Genomic DNA, 8,349 nt, shown 5'->3' with positions numbered 1-8,349 from the left:
GATGCCTCCGCATTCGCCTTGGCGAGATGAAAAAAATGATGTGTCGCATGCCATGGTTTGGCAAGATTCGGCGGGGGTCGATGGCCACACCCACAGGGGGTGTGGTTTTTTAATTTCTAATTATGTCACTGCGATCCTCTGGACGAGATGAAAATTCCACCTTTTGTCGCAACTGAATAGACTAGCGTTGTCAGGTAACCGTGATTTTAATGCACTGGAGAATATCTTACACAAAAAGTTGTATGATTTGTATGCACAGGAACAAGTTGCTTTTTACAAATTTAATGAAATGCAAGTGTAATATGTACTCCCCATCCATATAAGATTGAACCATCCGGAAGAAATTCAAACTCCATTTTGCATATAAAAATAATAAGTGAGAGCAAAAATGTTGAGACAGTATTGCGAAAAGTGCTGTCTAATTTCGACTCCGAAAAATGAACGAAGTTATCTTGAAAACTAAAAAATGCGGTGAACAAGGGCAGAGAAACTCAGAGGAGCAGAGGAAAATTATGACCATTACTATATTGACATAATTATGAATTTCAAAATCCAAAATTTTCAACCCATATTAAACCGTTTTCCGTGGAATTAGTACATAATCAAAAAGGTACAAAGATAAAAATATCGTATTGAGTACCTGACTTCACGTCGACTTAACTTTCTCTTGATTCTCAGAAAGAAGGAACCCTCTAACCTCCTAAATTAAAAAAAGCACCCTTCTTCTAATCCATTTCCCAACTCGCCGGTTCAAATCCGTCCCAAATTTATTTCTTAGAAAAGCTCGAATGGTTCCAAATAATCCAACCAGAGTATAAAATGCCTCACCAACGGCACCATCAGTCCCTTGCTCGCTTCTACTTCAAGCCTACAAGACCCTCCCAAGCCGTACAAAAGTTCGGGGAAGATTTCCACATAAAGGTAAAATAATTTAGTTTCAATTAATTCTCCTCCCTTTCTAAAGTTTTCCTTTATTCCCGTCCAAAACACTTCGTCCTAGACAGTTTCTAATAACAATTTCTAATAATTCCATTGTTTTGCGCAGATTTAAAATTAATTAGAAACCGGCCGCTGCGTATTCTGCAATGGAAGTCAAACCAGCTATATTTTTATATTTGATTGTGGCATCGATGTGTGGTCTTGGTCAGGGTGCAACCTTTACATTCATCCAATTTCCGGTTAAAGGTAATTAACTATAAATTTTGTAATATCTTACTGATAAATACACGAATTCCGAATTTGGGACAAGAATTATAAGAAATATTTCATATTTCCTAGGTACTCATCGCACTGCTCGAATGTCTCTCGGGACATCGGTTAATACAGGGCAATGTGCCCACATTGGGAGGAATTGTATCATGCAGCGGGACAGGGCGGACAACCCGTCGTCCTTCACCTACGTGCCCTGCTGTGAGTACCTCACCTGCCAAGGAATTGGGCCGGTCGAGATCAGAAACGGACTTGGCCAGGCGCTCAAGAGCGATGAGAACACTTTTAGCGGGATCTGCACCGTCAGTCTGGACAATGGAGGGGGAAACTTCGGCCAATACAAGAATTACGTCGCTGGGCTTTAAAAGGGATTTTTGGGCGAGGTTGTAGAGTAATATGATTCATTAAATACTTCAATTATTAATTTTTGACATATAATTACATGAATCGAATCCATTTGATTTTTATGAATTAATAAATATTTACCGAAAATTAACAATGATATTATGCCTAATAAACCGTTGTAACGTTAGAAGTAGCTCACCCTGTAATAATGCTTTTAGCATAATTTTGCACCAATGGTGCAGAATTGGCAGATAAAATAGATACGCAATTTTGGCATAATTTTGCATTAATGGTGCAGAATAGGCGGACAAAAGATAATTGTGATATAATTTTCCATCAATGGTGGAAAATGAACGAGGAAAATGCATCCATAATTTTGACATAAAATCGTGACAAATTCGAAGTAAAAATTCTAGTTATTTTTTTCGGTTCTTATGCACGTTTGGTGTGTTTTGCATCTATGTTCTCAATTGTTTGGCACCATTTTGTGTTACCGACTGTTCGAGACCAATGGTGCTACTAATTTGCTAAAATTTGCACATGGGGCAAATTAATTAGCATCAATTGATGCAAACACCTCGTGAACAGACAGTCAGACAGACGGACAGACGGACAGACGGACAGACAGACGGTCAGACAGACGGACAAGAGGAATTCAATAGCTCCCGTGCTACGCATGGTGAGCCAATAATTATGTGTTAGATTATTGATAAACCATAAAACGTAGTCTACATCACTCATCTTGGAAATTGACGGGTGGGTGAGGTTAAAATAATTGTTTTTCTCTTCATCAGATGAATGCGTGTGGGATAAATCAAATAAAAAAATTAATTCGTACACTTCCGGTGTTAATTCAACACCTTATACAACAACAATAACTTATACAACAAATTTATACCATGTGGTGACAAACTCACACCAAACTGATGATAAATCAGTTATTCACGGCATTCATAGCAGACAAATTAAAAACTTAAAGTTTCTTCATGATAACCTGAAACACATTTAGGAAGTTGTGATTTTTTTCAACTTTCTACGTTAACAACATCGGCTACTCTGAATTTTTTAAATGTACCCCGAAAATACTCGACAATTTACGATTCGACTTGGTTATCTGTGTAAAATTTCTTCCCTACATCTGTGTTCTTACTACTGCAAGCAAAAATTCATCCCCACATATTAAGTCTACATTGTGTATGCGATGGCTTAATTTTATGAAAGATTTTCGCAAGTGGCAATCACCACAAACAGAGACTAAAAAGTTGTAAAATTTTTCTCGAAAAAACACCCAACTCTTTTCTTTGTCCCAACGCTTGACCATACCAATTCTACCACGCAGCTAACTCTTTGTGCATAGGCTGCATAATTGACCCTAGTATTTCATAAAAATAAGTGCATTAGGAGATTTCTGGTTTTCAAATGCTTTCTGTAGCAGAGACCCGCTTTCCGGGCGTTTAGCGAGATTTCTTGCCCGGGACCTATTTTTGTCCACTTTAAAATTTATTGCCCCAATAGGATATTGTGTTTATCAATGAGTACAATCCATTTTACATTTTAAGCATCAGATCATTAATTTGTGACAATAATTGCCTCCACAGCATTAAAAACTCCTTCACACTTTGATCTCTTTCAAGTTCTGGTACGACATCTGAAATGTGGAAGTGGATACGAAATAAAAGTTACGATTAATTAATTGTTTAACACAGGAGCGCTAACTTAGCATGTGAGCATTGTTGGATATTTCCCACCAAAAAGACTTTTTCCCTGGGCGAGAAGTTGGAAAAAGTGGTATGCACCGTCCAAAAAGTGGGAAAAATTGGTCCCCATGTATTTAGTTATGGAGAAACTAAATTTCTTCAAAAATTAATATTTTCGAACCCTGTTGATCATCTCCATGAAATTCTGAGCATTTATACATATCTACCATACGACCACTTTTCATGAAAACTGCTCATTTTTCAGTTTTCCCATTTGAGCATCCTTACTTACAAGATTATTCAACTTGAATCGTGTTACAAACATATTTTCTCGGAATATTATGGAGAACACGAATATGAACTTGGATTTCTAAAATATTAGCTTTTAGAGAAGTTTTTTCATGTCGCCCCTAAATGAAATTTTTCCCATTTCCAACTGATTTTGGTGGGTGGGAAAAATTGTTTTTTCCCACTGTCCCGTAAAAAGTGGTACATATATACCACTTGCAACACTGCTTATCCTTAGTATGTGAGGGGTATGGGGATCGCTACTCCAAAATTTCATTTCATCTTGAACGCTTGAAAAATACTTGTGGTCAAGGAATGTATAAGTTGAAGATTCAGTTTGTCATTATGGTAAATGGGATGGATAAATTCTGTGTTTAACAATATTTAGTAAATATGTACAGTAAGCAAAAAAAAGGATCGTACACTACAATGCTGGTACTTTCGATATGATAACATCAACATAGATGGGTCAATTTTGAACTTAGTGGGTAATTTTTTTAGACTTTAGAATATTTTTTATTGGGTGCGACAAGGCCTCAGAAGAAAAATAAGCTATCGTACGAAGGTGTTCATTTTGGACGCCCACGGGAATTTATCGACAAGGACAGGTTTGAGGTGTAAAATCGCGACCGTGGCGAAATTCAAATAATTGAAATATGCAACAGCATGCATACACAATTTATAGGTTGTTGTATATTTCAATTATTTTAATTTAGGCGTCCAAAATATTGTACACCTTGGTACGATTGCTTATTTTTCTTCTGAGGCCTTGTCGCACCCAAAAAAAATATTAGAAAGTCTTAAAAAAAATTACCCACAAAGTTCAAAATTTACCCTTTTGTAAAAAAGATTTTGACCTATCGGTGACCTTAAAAATCGACGACGCGGAATTATTAGCCAATCGGTTGGTGCAACTATGTACGTGTTGAGTTTCAAAGATCTATGTTGATGTTATCATATCGAAATTACTAGTATTATAGGGTACGATCTTTTTTTTTTGCTTACTGTATATATTCCATCCTTATGTAACTCTACTTTGCAGTGTTCGATTTCTTGCACAAGAAATACATTTCGTGCTGGTGGTTGCAAGCAATGCAAGAAATTAGAGGTACACCCGAAAATACAAACGAAATGGATAGTTATGTTTTTCAATGGTAGTTTATGCATTGATTATGCAAATTTATAGTGATGAGCAAATAAACATATAGATTTCTTTGACAAAATAAAAAAAAACAATCGTCGAAATTTGACTTTGAAGAAAGGATAGGAATGGAAAGGTTAAACTATCAATAATTCGTTAATTGAGTTAAATTATCTAAGCTGACTTCTAAAGAAGTTTTTTCATGTCGGTCAAAATGGATTTTTCCACTTTTTCCCATTTCTCACAGATTTGTGTGGGTGAAGAAAAGTGTTATTTTCCCACTTTTTCCCACTCCCCAGTAAAAAGTGGTATTGCAACGCTGCGGCTGTGGAATTATAAACATAGTTATTTTTAGTATTTCCCTTTATTTAGAAGATAGAATCATGATACAAAATGATTTAGTTTATATTTTACATTTCTTAATTTACAATCAAACCATCTCAAACACATAACTTTAAATTTATTGATAATCAGTCTGACAAGTGAAATCTGACATCAGTATTTTATACAACTTCTATAATTTATAGTATCTATCACAAGTTGTAAGGGTGATACTAAATAAATAATAGATGACAGAATTATTAATTTTACCCTAATGAAATTTATATTTATAAATTAACTAAAACTCGAGTCATTTTCAATCCACCTGTCAAAAGTACGTACACTCTAAGAAATTTTACCACCAGATTATCACCGCGCGGTGACTATATATGACTCTACCGCAATGGTGGTAACCTACCACCGAGCGGTGATAGAAATGACTATCACCGTCCTGGTGATAGACGTCTACCGGCCGGTGGTAGAATAATCAATATTATCTATCACCGTTCGGTGATAGACCACCACCATTTTTAGCTCTACTTGTCACTGTCTGGTGATGGATAAGTGCAAATAATTTCACATTTCACGAAAATCTTATGTTTTTCTATCGTATTTAGTTTTTTATTCAGAAATAATTTAATATTTTGTATATATATGTACCTACTCTGTTCACATAAAGTGTTACTCGCCCAGTACTTTTGAACCCGATAAGATAAAATTAGGAGATAAGTTGTATGGTGTTCCTTGATTCAGTATCTATGAGTAGGTACCAACAGCTTTTTCCTGATCCCACTACGTAAAAAGTTCTAGAAGCTCAAGCAGAAGAGAACAACCATAATTTTTTATTTTTACACCTAGCGAAAAAATATCAATTTTTAAGGTGGTTTAGCTTTTCATGGTCAGCTATGATCTCATCGCCCAAGCTATTAAAATAATCATAGGGAAGGGGGCAATCAATAAATGCAAAATTTCCGATTGTCTAAGGTCGAAGAAAATTCCTGGGATATCCAACGCTTCGAGCGCCAGAATACTTCGAAATCACGCTCAAGCGCTGAAGACTTTGGTCATACATATGACCTGCAAACTAAACAATCCGAAGAAAACTGAAAAATGACCCCAAGATGAAGGCCTTCAATCGTACCAAGCCCCACATGTTAATGATTCCGCAGGAATATGTTAGGGTAAAAAATAGGAAGGTCCTCCAAAACCGACACGGTAAAAACACAGGGATTTTATTTTGTTTACCAATTGGAATATCCTCATGACGGAAGTGTATTTCAACAAACAGGATAGCACGTTTTATGTCAAATATATTAAGGATTAGACAGTTGCAAAAGAGGGTCAAAAGGTCACACCCTCCGGAGTCACTCTCAGCTTTGGCGGAAAGCGACGGAATTGGTCCAAAACCTTAAATTTCGTCGAGTGGGGGATGGGGGTGGATGCAGAAAATATTATTATTAACGTCCTGGCCAAGGTGAAACACCCCACCAACCAATTCATATTGGGTGGTAAGCGGTGGACCCTTGTACAGGGCTCCACGCTAACAAATAGAGCGAAATTCGTGAAAAACTGTATTAGGATCCATATTTCTGACTTCATTTTACTTCAGGTTTGACCTTGGCATTTCCCGACCTCAATCTTCTTCAACACCAAATATTTATTTGAGTTGAAGAAAATGTATGTCCTGAGCCCCAAATAAGTGTCTGGGTCACAAAAAAAGTTCTAACCCCGGAATGTGACAATTTGTCCATGAATGGAGCGCGTGCCGCAGAGGGTGCTTGGCGTTCGCGAGTTCAAAACTTTATCTACGTAGGGGGGATAAATTTTGAAGTGTGACACATGTTTTCTGTTCAAAATTTAACTGGCTTTTCAATGAAATAAAAATAAAATTTAAATTCCCAACATTGAAAAAGCGGTTCCTGTTTATCCCAGTAACACTTTATGCGAACAGAGTAGGTATGTAAAACCCATAATTACTTTTTTTTTTACTTTACCCTTTGAAGACAAACTTTCCCCAGACTGTTTTCATTAATACCGAAGCTGCTGGCTCAATTTTTCTTGGCTGACATCGATTAAAGTATGGATGGCCTGGTAGAAAAAATATATTAATTAACCATTTACAGCTGCAAAAAATACGCTGAATTTTATGTTGGTATTTTTTGCTTATAAAAATACCTCATGTACTGCGAGGACCCAGTCCAAGTAATAAGAAATTATTGCTTATGAGTCACCTATTATTATAAGAAAAAAATGAATACCATAGACAGAATAAGCTGGTCATTAATGGAAACTATTTAAAAATCGTAATTTTACCATAATTAACGGGGATGACGGCATGACGTCAGGAAATAAACACTTCGTCCTTCGGGCGTATATTGGTGTCCAACCTATATTTTCTCGGTAGTAGAAAGGAAACAAAATTTAGGTTGATAAAATTGGTCAAAATTTCGATTTTTTTAATTTTTTACCTATGTCAATAACTTTACAAATATTCAGGCGCGAGTATTTATTTTTTCCTCTTAGAAAACAAGAAATACGAAGTAATTCTGGCACTTCTACAAATTCACTGCTGTTCTGCTGCATTGTTTAGTGCGTGGAGTAGGACAAACTCGCCACTCCGAGAGTCACGTGCAGAGACGGTATCACCATGGAACGGTGGTAGTGGCTATCACCAGGAGTGGTGATAGATTTTGGTGACAAATGTATCACCATGACGGTGATACTCGCTATCTCCGTTCGCGCGGTGATCGCCGCTATCACCCAGTTTCTTAGAGTGTACACTTCTAAAAATCCGGTGCTAATTCAACACCGAGCATACATACAAGCCTTCCCCACCGTGGTGTTAATCATTAGCACCGTCATGGAGACGAATTTATACCACATGGTGACACAGTTACACCAAACTGGTGAAAAATTTATACCGAATTGTGGCATATTTAGACCAAATTAACACCAAGAAATTTACAGCCGCGTGACCACACCGGATTATTTGCAGTACATTCATTTTTAACCCACCTGTCATACATTTAACTGTGGCGTTTCATCCTGGCATTCTTATTTAGTTCAAGGTAGCACATCTCATTCTAAACTATTTGTCAAGTAGACATTGAATCCCAGTCACCGACCAGACTCAACTTTCTCCCCATTCTCAAAAAAAGCCAGACCCTCCTGACCCAGATTTCTGATAAATACAATACAAAGACGGTTCTCCAAACCCATCCTTGAACTTGTGACCCAATTCCATCCATAAATATTTCGTTTCTCAACACAACACTGGTCCATACATTGTAAGTATACCCTAAAAACCCAAACTTTCGCTTCCACTCATCCAGTAGATTCAAAATATCC

At 36.8% G+C, this 8,349-nt stretch overlaps 2 long non-coding RNA genes across 2 annotated transcripts; one reads left to right on the top strand and one right to left on the bottom strand.

Annotated features, from left to right (window-relative positions):
- Positions 1-816: 816 nt before the first annotated feature.
- Positions 817-1,612, top strand: LOC118433582. The gene is made up of 3 exons (XR_004833447.1): positions 817-921; positions 1,046-1,185; positions 1,279-1,612. It is a non-coding gene; the product is annotated as an uncharacterized LOC118433582 (long non-coding RNA).
- Positions 1,613-6,772: 5,160 nt separating this feature from the next.
- LOC118433586 lies at positions 6,773-8,266 on the bottom strand. The gene is made up of 3 exons (XR_004833454.1): positions 7,315-8,266; positions 7,177-7,232; positions 6,773-7,089 (listed from the first exon to the last, which is right to left on the bottom strand). It is a non-coding gene; the product is annotated as an uncharacterized LOC118433586 (long non-coding RNA).
- Between the last annotated feature and the right edge of the window lie 83 nt (positions 8,267-8,349).

This window comes from Folsomia candida, unplaced genomic scaffold, assembly GCF_002217175.1.
Source record: "Folsomia candida strain VU population unplaced genomic scaffold, ASM221717v1 Fcan01_Sc059, whole genome shotgun sequence".
In the NCBI taxonomy this organism is placed as follows: domain Eukaryota; kingdom Metazoa; phylum Arthropoda; class Collembola; order Entomobryomorpha; family Isotomidae; genus Folsomia; species Folsomia candida.
This window is presented reverse-complemented; position numbering and strand designations above follow the sequence as displayed.